Below are 16,199 nucleotides of genomic sequence, written 5' to 3'. Positions count from 1 at the left end.
ACTAGTTGTATTTGGAAGTGCTGCAGAGCTCATGGATATCTCCCCCAGTACACAGCCCAGCTAGTGGTATCCTTTGGGTGATGTCACTAAAACTCACATTCTCAGGTTTGGGCATGAGCTATATCATGTAGGAGCAGAAAGAGATGTGATCTCTTCTGAGTGTGGATGAGCCAACTGTGGGTATAAATATACCAGCAACTCTGCTTTTCTCTTGGATTGCTTATTTCACCACAGGGAAGGTGACAACTTTACTGTGCTACTACACTTACAGTGCTTTGGTTTTACAGGTGCACTCCTTTGGCTTAAGTATTTATTACTGAAGTGTTGTAGGAGACCATTTCAAAGACCACATTCCCCTTGTGCTATGTGCTGTACCTGGGCAGAGTAGTGTGACAGTCCCAATCCAAAGAATTTATGACCTGTGCATAAAATATTGGGTCAGAATGGCCAGGGAAGGGAGTAAAATAAGAAAATGTCAGCCAGCCATAAAGTCTTTTAAGAAGCAATGGGGAAAGGAAGAGTCCTATGAATGGATGATAGGATCCAAAAGAAGCTGCTTTGCAGAGCTTCACAGGATGGTCCTTCTGAGCCTGAAAAATGTTTATAAATTAAATGAGTGCTCAGAGAAGACCAGGACTGTGTGTTATCAGAGGTGGAAGCTAACTCTTCAATACTGAGGAGGTGATTATAGGTAGGGAGAAGACAGGTCACGATAAGCCCTGAAGTGAAAACAAGTAGCTTAAGTTTCTGGAGCAAGGCAATGGGAAAGCACAGAGAACAGACAACATGGTTAAACTTAAGCGTTGGGAAAGTTATCTTTGCAGGAGCACTGGGGATTGGTATGGTACATCTGTCAGATTTATGATGGGATGAGTACAGTGATTGATCCATAAGATAACAAGAGCTGAAGTTGTAACAGCAAAGTTGTAGTTGTCTGGGTAGAGAGAGAAGGATGTACTGCATAGACGGCATGCAGAATGAACTTATGAGACTGGGTTATAAACGGAAGGGATAGAAGGGATGTCAAAAACAGTGAGGCTAAAAGAAGAGGCAGTAATTCAGATTCACATCTTTCCTAGAGAGAAAGGTGTATGGTACTCTTTATGTAAAAAGGGTAACGTGACTTGGTCGTGCAGCCATTGCTGTGGCTTGCCACTGGAACAGAAGAGCCAGTGCCAAAGGAGTTCCATGGCTCAGAGGCTGAACAGCATCCTCTGGCCCCAGTGCCCACAGGGAAGACAGAAGGATAAAGGTGGAGAATATAATGAAATATAAGCATAGAGACAGTGGCACAGGGAGGGGCCACAAAGGAAAGTGGGTCAATGACCCTGTTATGGATGGTATAAATACACAGTTGCAGAGAAGAGGTGTGGAGGATAAGCAAAGGAAGGGAGGAAGATGACACATCTGCTCACTTGCTTTTGTGAGAAATTTGCAGAATCAAACAAAGGATCTGGTCAAAGGGGCCAGTGTCTAAAAGACCATCAGTAACAACAAAAATCTTTTACCTGTATAAAGTGATTGTAGTCCCACACCTGTGAAATGCTCCTAATGTAAACTTACCTCAACCTCGCTGTTTAAAACAGTATCCATCCCAGCACACCTCTTCTGCTGCAGAAATACCATTACATAGCACAGTGTAGTGTAGGATGAATGCTTCAATAAAGGCAAAACCGCATCTCTTATCAACTCAGTACTAACCCTTCCCTTGGCAGCCTTCCTTACATACAACCAACACACACCATAGTAAAAACAGAATGCTCCTCAAAGTGTTTTCCACTTTCTGTGGGTCAGTGGTACAGGAGCGTCAATCAGAAGTGGTACCATCACTGTCCTGTTCACATCAGACTTCCAGTATTGCTCTGCCACAGGTTGTCCCCACTTACCTCAGTTGTGCCTATGCCCTTGTGCCTATGCCTTTGTGCCTATGCCCTTGCGCCTATGCCCTTGCCTTCCTGTGCCTCCATTCCCACAGCAGCATGGCCAGGGCGTGCACTGGGAGAAGGAACCCTGCAGGCCCTGCCAAGTCTCGCTGCCTTCACAGATATCCTTGGTTCTGGATGTGTTTTCTCCAGCTCCACTGTACATGTTGCAGTCAAGTGGCCCTATGCCTAGGGACCTGGCCCGTAGGCCTGTGCAGGCACTATATACCTTGGGAGTTCATTAGAGCTGTGATTAGTCAGGACACGAAGCACATGGTAGTCACTCACATAATATTAAGCTGAATTCCAGGTTCTCTGCTTTAAGAAACAGGGATTCCAGCAATTTCTCCTTCTCTGCTCCACTGCTGTTCCTGTTTTACAAAGTTCCCCGCCCCATGCTTACTTCAGCATGATCCCAGCTAGAGAAAACAGAAAAGGGAAAACAACAGCTTCAGTGACTAAGTAGTTTGGATGGAAAATAAGATTGTTGCATAAGATTTTATTTACATCTTGGCTAAAAAAAAAATTGGGGAAAAAAGGCCTGAAAACAGAAAGCTTTCACCTCTTAGAAGAGTTCTCTTGATAAATCTGAATCCCCACTACTCTTAGGTAGAGCACAGGCTTATCTGAGTTATCTGTACCTTGGCTCACGATTCTCTAGCAGCCAGAACCCCATTCTTCCAAGTTCTGCTACCTCCCACAGCAAAATGGCACCAGATGACACTTGGTTATGCCCAAACTCCAACTTCTGCCATGAGGATGAGGAATAAGACTACAGTGCCAAAGGCATTGTGCCTCTGTAGGACAAGACATCTTTTTTTTTTGATTGCCTTGTATTTTTGCTGGGGTGTGAAACAGAACTCTGTCCTTGCCTTCTCTGCTTCCTGCTGTTAGGAGACTGCTTAATAATTCAGTTATCTCTCCCCAAAGGAAGCTCCAGTGGCCTGCTGCTTGCTCAAGCCAGTTACTGCTGCTCAGCAATGAAGTCTGAAGTGTCACAGACTTCCAGGGGCCCCTTTGGCACCAACTCTTTCGTATTCCAGTGGCCAGCAGCAGCTCCTTAACTCTTTGACGGTCAAAGCTCATTATCATTTTTGTGTAATTAAACAGTGCTGCTCATTCCCCTCAGTAGATTATCACAGCAAATTGATGGCTATTTGAAGGAACTACCACAATAGGAGACAAAACACTGGCAACAGATAAAACAAAAGGCTGCACACAAAGCTCCTTAATTAAACTCTGTGAAGAGATATGAATTCTAGCAGAGATTTTAGTTACCCTGCTGAGTCTCCTTCTGATTAGCTACAATGCATCTGCTGGCTTTCTTAGTATCCATCTGTACTGCTAAAGAGAAATTTATTCTGGCTACAGAAGATGACCTCAAAGATGTCAGTTGTGGATAGTCTAATAGTTTACTTACATTGACAAAGTGGTTCTGAGTTCTTAGTGATGTGTTGAAGCGAAGAACCTTCCTCTTTACATATAATGATGTGCTTAATATGCACACGCACACACACACACACACGTATGTAACCACAGACAAATAACAGTGAGAGGGTAGCACGAAAGCCAAAAGAGGTTGGAAAATTGTGAGGGAAAGGATTTTTTCTCCAGGTTGCTAAAACTTCTTATCATCGCAATTACTTTTTCTTTTGGCATGCATTATCTGTTTCCTCCCCTCCTTCCCTCCAGCATCCAGGTGCAGAAACTACAGTGAAGGCTAATGGATGGGACAAGGAAAAAAAGTCATAGGATACATACTGTAAGGCATATTAATCATAAGTTAGGCTGCCACTTTGAAGTTTGTTTTTCTTTCAAAAATTAAGGAAAAAAAAGAGGAAAAAAAGAGAGAAAGAATAAGAATTGAAAACAGATCTGTCATGGAGCATTTGTAAGAGGCAGTGCCACAAAACCCTTTGGGGCTTTCCATTCAGGTCATAAGAGATCTGCTCAAAATCGCATTGGTCCTTAATCCACAGGTAATTGACAGCACAGCTCTCAATGACTCAGTGTGGTATACTGCTGCAGTGCTCATTACTACTGCAGACCTTTAATCAGAATATTTTTAGTCACATGAACCTATTGGGACAATAGACACTATTTAGTCACAAGCCTATTGAGACAAAAGACATTTATCATAATTAATTACCTGCTGACATATTAAAAGTCATTACCATCTAGCATCCAATTCAGAGGAATGTATTTGATGGAACAAGGCCAGACCATATGATATACATGTACAGCCTCAAAACATTCATGAGAAACAGTTGTTCCCTGTGCTAAACATGGTGCAGGTTTTTTTCCCTTTACAGTCCCAGGAACTTGGGTGGATGAAAGACGTCTTCCTCATCCCTTATGGAGCTCTGAAAATATCCCAATTCTGCCTAATTTATACAGCTCAGTCCTCAGAGTCCTCATCAGTTGCCAATATCCTACTGAGAAGGCTCCATTAAATCTTTTATTTATTTGTCCATAGAGGCCACTGAAGAATGTCACAAGGTATTTCCTTTTCCAAAGTAGATTCAACTAAACATGAATTAGGCCCTAACATTATTCTGGATAAGGGTATATTTTTGCCAGACTACCAACAGTCTGCAGGGAGTAAATATTCCCATGCTTGATTTCTGACCACCTTATGTACAAGTAGGTGCAGATTTGTTACAGTCATGACTTGGCAGTATTTTACATTCATGCTTTGCAATGTCACATGCAAATGAACACAAAGTTCAAAACAATGGGGAAAAAAGTATCACACTGATTCTCTCTGCATATGCCTCAGCCTCTTCTGTCCCACTGAGCAAGCTGAAGTCTAAGGCCAGATTTTTTTTTTAAATTATAAGTGAATAGTAATTAAAAGTGGAATGTTCCAGCACAGTTCTGTCAGAGATTTCATTTTAGCATTAAACAGTAGGTTTACTGGTAACTCAGATAACTGTCCACCTACAAAAAACTCTCTTTAGCTTAATCATCCCCAAGGATTTCTGTCCTGAACTATGTTCAGAAACAGCTGAACAAGAGGTTCTGGCCAGTTTCAAGTACCACCAGAAAGGACCAATATTTTCCTGCTATGAAAATGCAACTCAAGAGGATCTCTATTTTTTTTTACTAATCACATGCAATTCTTATTACAAAACTAAAGCTGGTTTTCCATTTGACTCAGTCTGGTTAGAAAATACATTCCTCAGCTGTAATGTTGATAATGCTCTGCTGACTCAAACCCTAGCAATTCAGTTCAGGTATTCTGCACAGAAAACAACTCCACCTCACCCCCAAATGCCCCAAGTGCTTTCAAGGTACGCTTTTAGAGCTTGTCTCCCTTATAGCTTCTGTCTCCAGCTTCTTATCCTCGAAATTACTTAATTCCTGGCACCTCCTGCTTCCCTAGGTATAGAAGTCCAACGTCTTAAGGAGGGATTTCAGCACTATTACTGTAAATATCTGGAAGCCAGTGTGATGACTGGTTATTCGTATTTATTTAAGTGTTCCTGTGTAGCATCCAAAGTCTGTTGGCACTGAAGAGCATTGCATTCTGCAAAATGCTTTAAAAGCAATCAGAGAGTAAGTTTCTGTTTCTGACAGCTAATTCTTTTAAACTTGGAAAGTGATAAGCTAAGTGGTATATTTCCAGGTCACAGCAACCTTTTATAACAGCACGAACTACAAGAATAATTTTTTCACATCAAGCAGTTTGAGGAAAACGAATCTGCTTCTCTATCTATTTCCAGTGTTATGAAACCATGATATAGAAATACCCAGTGGATGTACATAGCCCAAAAACATACTTGCAATCTGGAACAGCTGAAGTAGTTGATAAAAGCATTTGATGACTTTATGCATAATGTAAGTAATACAGTTCCCGTTATAAATTTAAAAACCAAGTTACGTTGCTGAAACAGATAACGATGCAGATGATGTACATGACCAGTGGCCCGGCCCTTCCTCCTGGACAAGTCTCTTACTGCTGTTGATTATTATGAAAGCCCTGAGCTGGACCTCAGATTCTGTGGGATGCTGTTAACAAGCTAAATACATTAGGTTTTGCAAGCTCTGAAAAGTGGGATTGTGATGTATTAGCCCAAGAGGATTTTCCAGTAGGAGGTTTCAGTGTTGCACTGCAACAGGGCCCGAAAAAAGGGTCGACTCTGTTGTCCTGTTAGGTTACATACCTTTGCAAGAGTTAAAAGAAGGGCAAAAAGAGTTCAGAAATTATATGATAGTTAGTTCCTTCCAGCTACAGCACGTCAGGCCGGAGTACTTCAGCTAGGTGAAAGACTGTCTGAAGAAAAGCACTTTTGGGAGGCTTGTTCAGTAAATTGTTTTTCCATGTATTTCTGAAGAGGAGTTACTGGTACTTTGCAAAAGTTGGCATGGAAGTCCCCAGGTGCACTGATACATTCAGTATGTACAGCTACAAGAGCTATGGAAAGCTTTTTTTCTATCGAAATTTAAGTACCTGAGGCAACAACTGCTCTCCAGACTGGAAACTAAGCAGACACTTTTGTCTGTTTACTCCTAAGGGAAAGTAATGTGATCATCATAAGGCTGTGAGTTACATCAATTTTAAAAGATATTGCTTTGAATTAACAGAAAAGTGACTAGGAAAATTCTTCCTCCTGCAAATCTAGTCCTCAGCTGATTATTTATGTGTTGATATTCATTCTTTCCAAGTAAACAAAGCAATAAGCTCTTCTTACAAGCCAAGTGAATCAACATTAGTGGAATGAAAATTATTCTCTTACATTAACTATTTTTCCTCTTCCTCCAAGCCCTTAAAAAAAGGCCAGAAAACACACCTCAGAAAAAAAAATCTGTCTGTAGTGATTTTATAAATTAAAACAAAAAGAGTGATAAAATAATAGGGAGAGGAGGATTTAATCTTTCATTTAAAACATGCATTAGAAAGAATTTTATACTCTAATGGATATTTGCAGAGAAAAATGAAAATATGCCCTGTCTAGTGGGCAAAACAATATGAGATCAGCAGATGTATCCAAAAATTTGAGTTTTAAAAAAACTAACTTTGCATACAGTTCTGGTGCTGCCTCTGTACCCCAGGAATGTAGTCAGTGTAGGAATCCTTGAGTCATATAAATCCAATTCCAAATAAGAGGGAAACAGGCCCTTAAATCACTTTGCTCCATTGGAATTAAATGAGCCCACTCAGTTCTGCCATCAAGATTGTCTCATTCTGACAACTATCTCCAGCTGCAACTGCTGTCTATGGAGCCTCATGCTAAGTGCAGACATTGACAAGTCACTAAAACTCATCCAACTGCATTTTAAGTAGACACCAAACAAACACCACAACAATGAAGTCTGTTTGTGAGCAATTTTTCATTGTCTGCAATATAAAAGTCAAAAATGGTCCCAAATATTGGTAAAATGCCATTTCTAGTAGACACAACTGAAGGGGGAATTCACACTAGAGAAGACACAGGACAACAGAGAGAAGTTTCCCCTTCTAAGGCAGGGTGAGGTGAGGAGTATCCTCCCAAAATCTTACAAGATCATATGGCATCTTAAGATGCCAAACTTTTTAGTATGGTTCTGTTCCAATTCTATGACAGCTAATTTTGAAGGACACTACATAGTGGAAACCATCTGTGTAATTCAAGAACAGCACAAAGCTTTTTATTTCCTGTACACGGTCAGAGCAACAGGCAGTGATATAAAATACGTCAGGAAGATTTTTTTATTCGGAACATAAGTAACTAAGAAGTCTGCCAAAACTCTGTGATCACTGATCTTCTGTGAAGAACGGTTTCAGCCTAATGCAGAACAATACCAACAACAGCCAAAGCAAAGATCACCAGCTCACCAGCACTGTTGTGCCTTTTTGTAGTATCTGGTCAGCCTGCTGGCTGCTATATAAGCCCTAATGTCTGTGGCAACTCCCGTTTTTAGAACAGAAATAAAAATCATCTTCTTTATAGCACTAAAATTAAAAATCTACATGTTACTCCACAGCTTACCTTCAAGCCTTACCCTAGGCCCACTCTCCTCAACAGCTGTACAGTCCTCTGGAAAGCCTTCACAGCCCAGCTTCACCCAGTCCCACCCCAGGCTCAGACATCTGCAGTCTCCCAGCTTACTGTTTCCACACCCACCAGGTCCCCTACGACACACGTGGATCACGTAAGGCATAAGTACATAACTGCATTTCTGCCAATGGCAGCCTTAGTTTTTTAGGCTGGCTGTGGAGGGAAAAATGATACTTTATGTGGCACAAAGCCTACTGGTAGAAAGTCAGCTGCTTGACATATTTTCATCTAGCAGAATGAGTAAGTTTACACAAGCTCAGTGCTTTGTGTTTTTACTGTACCACCAAAACACGGTTAAAGAGTACACAAGCCCTACCATTACTGACTCCTTATCTTTAAAATCTTCTGTGTGTATTTCATCCAAGTTCTTTAAGTAACTACTCAGTGTGTGCAGTCCTGACCTCCCAGGACTGGTGATATTTGCACACCCCAGAAACAATGGAGCCATTTGTCTTGCAAGCAGGCCTGGGCAGGAGAGACAGCTCTCTCCCTCACAGGCCCCAACCAGGACATTTGTTACAAGAAACTGAAACGACTGAATTTCAGAGCCTTTAGAACAAGACACAGTACTGCTTCTTAAACCTAATTTTCCTCTTTCTAAACTCAAGCAAGCCTTCTCAAACCACTGACTAAAGAATGAACAGGAGAAAGAAAAAAATAGATCAGAATACATATACAAACAGTGTATACACTCTTAAGTGACTGCAATTCAGGGGAAAGACTTGCAAAAAAATGTAGTTTTAGAAATAGCAGGATGCCCATAATACTCCATTAAGAATACTGATCATAAAGTGCTCTTTTTTTTCCCTGGTGTTTCACAATATAAATGTCTAGCCACTTACTTGCCACATATTATGGGAGCACTGGACAGAACATCAAGCAAAGACCATTTCTCTTCTCACGTATTTCCGTTAACCTCTCACTGAAAGTCATTGTTTTCATAAATGCTCTCAGAAAACAAACTTCCATTTAATATCACTCTGGTGCATGTACACAGTTTCCTCCTTTACACTAATTGGGCTGTTTAAAGATGTTTTCATCAAAAGCATGATAGAAACTTTTGAATTGTACCTCTTGAAATGTTCTGCTGAATTTTTGCTAACATTTGGTAACAAATCTCATGAGAGCCTTTAATGGAAGTTAACATTTTTTCATGTGTCATACTGCAAGTCTTCAAAGCAGAAGTTTATAACAAAGCCTTAATGTGAGTTTAAAGCTCCAAGTCCTTTTCTAGATATCTGCTTTATGTTTGCTCACATTGCTGACTGCCCAGAGTTTGGCTGGCTCTGACCAGATCTAAGCACAAAGGCAAACTGAAATGACGCCGAACTTACTTCTTCCTCCTTTGAACTTCCTTAACAAATAGAAATTTAGCAGCATGTGCATCAGGAAAGTAAGCAACAAGAGAAAAGAATCCCCAAAATCATAAACAACCCAAACCACCCACTCACTTGCCAGTTGTTTTTTAAACTGATTTCTACAGCTAACAAAAGAGACAGATTGGGAGTCCTGAAAGATGAAGTCTGTTCTACCCACATGAACAGCACTTCCTGGAGGCAACCAGCATGTTGTTCAATCATTAAAAAAAAAAAAAAGAAAGAGAAAAAAAAAGTCATATTATGTATGTATCTCTAGATATCAAAAAGGAGTTACTAGCCTAAGGGAGAGGACAGGTTGACAGAAACTTTATATGTTCTTTATGATCCACTAAACCTGATCCAATCATAAAAGATCACTGAAGTAAATCCTGTAGTTTAGCAACATCCTGTCTGCACTGTGGGCCATGACCTTAGCTCTGCAGTTCCCGAGCATACCTTACCTCTAAAGCTGTGTGGAGGTCTTCAAACAACAAGTTTATGGCTCTGCTCCACGATGCTTGTGCAATACTACTCTGCTTTCAGTCACATATTTGTGTGTCCACGGCATGCTACTGCAACTGTAATTCAAATAAAGTGGTAGACTAAGGACCTTTTCAAAACTGTACCAGCAAGAGGCAGTTCAGACACACAAAGACACAGAAAATTCTCTCTGGCAGTTCGAGCCAATGTAAATCAGCCCTTTCCTTGCAAAGATGCTCACAGCAACATGAGCCATCTCAAAATGAACCCCACCAAAACATGGTTTCAGTTGGATGAGCCACCCAAACTTCTCTTCAGGCAGTGTCATGACATTACTGCTGGTGCAAGCAAGAGCTGTCAATAGAAGGAGGTAGGACAGAAAGGCAGCATCCTCAGTTTAAATCTCGTTGGACCACTCCACTTACTTCCTGAGGCTGCCATATTGATTCTAGTGTCCGGGGAATTAGTTTCAGCCCATAGAAACTATTGAGACTCAAAATTTGTTTCTGTAACAGTACCATATGAGTTGCAGCTATTCTATTTTGAAATGAAAAGGTTTAATCTGCCAAGAATTGAGGGAAAACGTAACATTAAAAAAAAAGATCAAAATACCATAATCGGCCTTTTAATGAATATAACACTTAAAATGTAGTTTTAAAATCCGTATTGCACAACAGAATATAGTTATTTAAAATTCTTCTTTTGCTTTATTTAAAGCTTGTCCTATACCAACAGTTACAAGGTACAGAAAGAGCTGTCTATAGCATTGCTCTTTCATACAGCCAAAACTTTTGCTTTCCAACCAACTATGAAGTGCCTAAGAAAAGATGAGAAAAGTTTTACACTTTCTTTGGCCATCACACCAGCTTGCTTTTATGCCTGAAACATGAATAGCATGTTCAGATAACTGAACTCTGACAATTGGAAAATCAGACTAGTTACTGCACTGTCATTTCTTTTTAAGCTAGGAGACCTTGTCAATTCTACCTGTCAAGTGAGTTTGGACCAGACTGATAAACATTTCAAGAAAACAGAATAAAACCTGTTCCCTCCATGAAGCAGACTTTCATTTAATTTCTTTGCTCACAAGCACACCATTTCAGGGCACACTGCAAGACTGTCCACAGGACTAGACTTTATTACTGCCATTATTCTTTTGCTCAAGCTACTGCTGTGAGTGGGAATGACTAGGAATTCAGTTCCATGGGTTTCCTGACAGACAAGATAATACTTATGAGTTGCCTTAGCATTCCTACATTTGAACCAATATGTAGTATGATTGGCAGTAACCCAATTTCATTATTCTTAGATGAGTCAATAAGTGTGGAAAGAGAAATGAAATGGGCAGTTAATCAACACACACACACACACACACACACAAATCAGATATTTTGAGGCCAAGAAAGTATTTATATGCTGATGACTCAACTTTTGCAGCAGTGTTTGAACCAAGAACAGGAAATATACTATTGAACCCTCTTATGACAACAACTTTGATGTGAAAGGCTGAAATAGCTTATTCTCCCTGCTGTGACTCAGAAAGCTGGAACTGTAATCCTGGATTTCTTTAGAATATACTCACAAGAGCTTCCGAGCTCATTAAAGGACATCAGAGCATACAAGGCTTCTGCAGGATATGTGGTAAGTAAATGTCTTTCAAAGACTATGGAAAGAAACAAAGGTGGCAAAGGGCTGGTCCTGGAAGCTCTGCCACTGTTTGACATAGAACATATATAAGGCTCATCCACCTCTACAGTGGTGGACCACTGCTGCTATGGGGTAGCAGGAGGGAAGAGGTCCTCCATCCTTCTATAATGGCAGGAAAACTTATCATGCTGGAGTACAGCTGATAGCTATCCTAAAACAGACTTTCAGAATGAAAAAACTACAACATTTGAATATGAATATTTGTACTGAGGCTCAAGACAGCCACTTCTTTACAAAGTTTAGGAACTGCCTCTTATCTGCTGTGTATTGTCTGTTTTTCTTCTTGCCCAGCAGATGTCATGGAGGACGTGGTGAGAGCAATGTATAATACCATTGATCTACAGTAATAATTCCTACAGCAGATTTATGCTGGGGCAGGGCTATCAAATTATCTGTGTGTCTGATTTTAATGACACTATAAATTGGTAGGAACTGGAAATTTGTCAGTGGATTTAGATTAGTTAGCTTCAACAATTTTTAGTATGCAATACTGGCAAATCTCTAGATAAAGACAGTAAATATACTAAATTGATTGCCAGGCAACTTGATTTTCTTGATCCCCCAACCACTGCTCCAAAAATCAACTGAAAACTTCCATTTTATGCTGAAATCAATATAAAAATTAATCCCACCCCTCCTACAATTAAGATAGTGGTTGATGCAGGCTCACAGGGCATGTAACAAAATGCCAACAAGCTTGATCTTAAAAACAAAAGTGTAAGTGAATGACTTTTTCAGTACTCTTTCAGAGTCAGATAAAACAAAAAGGTATAATAAAAAAGGTGTTTGCAGAAAAAAAATGCCAAAGAAATCCAAATCAAAATAAGGAGATGTCTCTTTAGAGCAGCATGGGGAGAAGATATGGAAGCGCAGGAGGTTCAAATTTGTACCAAACAATTTATTTCCCCCATATCCAAGGCTGCTAACTGCTGTTAGGCTCTGTTTTATCCTTCTACTGGAGACTGACATTCAGATTGCCCTTTTTGCCTGCTAAACAATCCAAGCAGGACAGAAGCAAATTAATGCTGCTGCAGCATGACCAAGCTGCTATCTGTCTTTTTTAATTTCCTTAATATTATCGTAATACTTGGAGATTAAGCTGTCCCTTGAGTGGGAACATCCTTCTCTCTGTTATGGGTTATTTGTACAGTTGACTCAGTAACTTGCTCACTCTTTTCCCTCTGCAGTCTCATACTAATACTCTGCAGACCACGCACGTGCAGCCCTCTATAATCTCTTGTATAGAGATCTTGTAGTTAGCGATTGCTAGTTATTGACTTTTATGGCTCATAAAGCCACTAGTGGATATCAAATTTTATACGTTTAACTGACATCAATGATGTATTTTTTGCCCCGAATCACTACATTTCTGGTGTTTGCAAGATAGCACAACAGAAATAGGCCTTTTAATGCTGCCTACTAGCAAATGGGAGTTTCTGACATAGACAAAAGGCTGTGGCAACCTGACAGCACACAGTTAAAGGACAGACACTGCAGCACAATAGTTTTCAAGCACTGATACCTCTGGCAAATCAGCTCCACCGGAGAAGTAGCATTCTTGCTTTCAGGGAATAAGCCACCTTGCTCAGACTAATACTTGCCCTTTTGAAGACATGTCATCTTCCATAAAACAAAATGAGTTGCTAATAGCTTGGAGAAAGTAGCTGGAAGAATGGATAAGAGCAAACACAGGCTGACAATGGAATGCAGGTACTTAAAAACCAAACAAGGAGTCAAAGCTTGCAACCACTAAATAGCATGACTAATTTACTGAATGCCATTGGACAGAGCAAGTTTCTTTGCTGGTCACAGTTTACCCATTTTCCCTGCAGAGCAATGAGACAGACATGTAATGCTCTGACAAAGCAGGGTGAGAGGTAATAAGAGTTGGAATGCCCTCCTCCACAAAACTGTATGTTCCAAGTTCACAACTCTAGGCCAGGTGAGCTGGACTGCTTTTCTCTGGCTGTGACAGTAGTGTGGTGAAACAGACTGCTCTATCACACAACAGTAAGCCCAAGAGTTATGAGCAGTTGGGAAGGGTGTCTGTGCAGCAAAGCCTTCCAAGCACCATAAAAGTTTTATTCTTCCGATTATACTATAATGAGATCCTAACTATGCAAAGTTAAATTTCCCATCATGTCATGATTTCATCACATTAATTTCTCTCAGATCCCCAACTCCTACTATATGCCAAACAATCATGGCCCTTTTTTGGTGTGTTTTATCATCTCCAAGCTTCTCCTATAATCTGTAACCCATTGCCAACTAACATTTGTAAACCCTCCCCACAAACACTACTCAGGAAGGGAGTAAACACAATATTTTATGCTCAGTTGAGCACAACTAGCCTGTTTTCACACTCAAAGACAGATGGGACATTTAAAGCATGCAAGTTGTAGGCACAAATCTGCATCACACACTGGTCACCAACATGGAAATTCACTCCATTACCTACGACCAGCACTCAGCAAACCATGCGAGGCAGATTGTCCTCTATAAAACATCATGTTAACACCACTCTATAATTGCTAAGCATTTTCCAACAAAATAAAGGTTGTTGAAAAGATACTCAAATATTACTCTTTCTCCATTCACGGGACCTGAATGGACAGCATTAATGATCCAAGTCCACAACCACAGTTTCCCAAGTGGGAATTAACAGACTCTGGGATATCAGCATGTACAGTGACATGATTATTTCTTTTTTTTTTTTTTAATCGGGCTTCTTTAAAATTAAAATAGGACGATTCATAATTCATCTCCCCTCTACCAGCTACTGAAGCACCTTCATTTAAAGATAAAAACCATTCACTTGAATGTTAAAAGGACACATGGAACTAAAAGACATTTAATGATATTTGCAAAAACAATTTCCAGCAATCATTCTAATTTTAATAATCTAGTGGATGAACCCTGCCTCTGAACAAGTCAAATGGTGTTTTGCAGCCAGTCCCCAACTCTCTGGGCTGTGTCTCCTAGTTCAAACTTGCTCTGCAGCTTTTGCACTAATATTTTTCAATTTGCACCCTAGTTTTACAGCCCCTCAATTTTTAACTCTGATTTCTAGATGCTCTTTGTTTCTATCTATACAATCAAACACAGTGCATAGAAAATATAATGTGGGATATAAATACGTGAAAAAAAATTTGGGAAAGTTGCAAGCAATTTTTCTAGCAAAAAATACATGTTCAAAGAGACATAAATAAAGATTTTTTTAATAAGCCTCACAGAAACAGGCACATGCCTACTCATTCCTCCAAATTCTCAGAGCTTTTGAATAAGACTTCTTTTATATTCATCTTACTCCCTGAAGTTACACACGTCTTAAAAGTTAAAAAAGATAGACTTGTTAATAACACACAAATGTTCATAGACATAACATCTTTACAGATATCCTCTGTGAGCAGATCAAGCCACTCTCCATATGTATTTAAACGTAGTGGAAGGCTGGAATTTTTAAGTTGTCAGATCTGTGCCTGGGTAAGAGGGGCTCTATTTTCACTCTTCGAGCAGCAAGAGATTAGCAGCTTGAAATCACTTTGACAGTTTCAGTTACTCTACTGCATACCGCAGGGAATTTTAATTCCAACCTGTGAAATTGTAATTGCTCCTCAAGAAGAGCAGAAGGATTCTGGGTAATGGCCACAGCCAAGCTCAATGTCAGAGTTGCCAGTTGCTGCCACTCCAGATATTACTTGCTGTTATTCAAAAATCACTCCAGCCTTCCATATGGGAAGTTGAACTGTGGAGTGAAACTAGATTAACAGAAGCTGTCAGATGTTCAGAGATGTGCAAGGAACGATGTGACAGAGGTGAATGCACTCTCCTCAAAAGGTACCTTCTTTTCATTCTTTCTCTCTTTTGCTTTATAGAACTACCTTTACATAAACCATTTCTTCTATTTCATATTCTTTTTCTTAAGAAGTATACATTAACAGAAAGCTACAATGAAAAGATTAAATGAAGAAGTCCTCCAGCATACAATGCAGAAGTAAAAAATAATGTGTGTACTTAATGTTGTTCACAAGAGATGTCTTTGCTACTTAGGGTCCTGTGGTTTGCAAGATTCCTCATTGGAAACTACCACAGACATTTAAGAAAAATAGTTGAGGTTTTCTTGGTACCAAATGGAAATTATATACGGTTTTTGCTTTGAAAAAAAAAGACACTGAATGTAGATTGCTTATTAGCAGACACATTCTCTAGTGATGAGTGTGTTTAGGATGTGAAAACGTGTGATCAACTGACTGTGGGGAAACTTCTCCTGCAATGACCTTGATAAGTTGGAGTGCAGTAGATTTCTCACCTGCACTGATGGTCTGTAAAGAGAGAATCCTTGGTGGAAGTAGGCCTCAAACATAATGTCGATGGAAAAAATTAAAAATGCTGCCTGGCACGGCAGTTAGAAGCGTTCAGGGATCCAAATGGGGTCAAAAATCACAGATCAAATATGTTCAGGTCAACTCGTTCCATGAAGTAGATATACTTCTGCAGTCCACTTTACACTCACCGAGGCTTCCCAACCTCTACCAGTAGCCCCAGGCACCATGCAGTCTTGGCTTGGCCTGAAAGTCAAGGTGAGCTATTTCACCAGAACTAATCTGTTCAGCTCAGAGGCTTTGAAAGCTTTAGTTGTACATAAATGGGGAAAAAAAAAAGACAAACATCTTACTGCCCTACAACACAAA

This window comes from Corapipo altera, unplaced genomic scaffold (assembly GCF_003945725.1).
Source record: "Corapipo altera isolate COAL_440 unplaced genomic scaffold, ASM394572v1 60, whole genome shotgun sequence".
NCBI lineage: Eukaryota > Metazoa > Chordata > Aves > Passeriformes > Pipridae > Corapipo > Corapipo altera.
The sequence above is the reverse complement of the archived record's forward strand: the minus strand, read 5'-3'. Positions refer to the sequence as shown.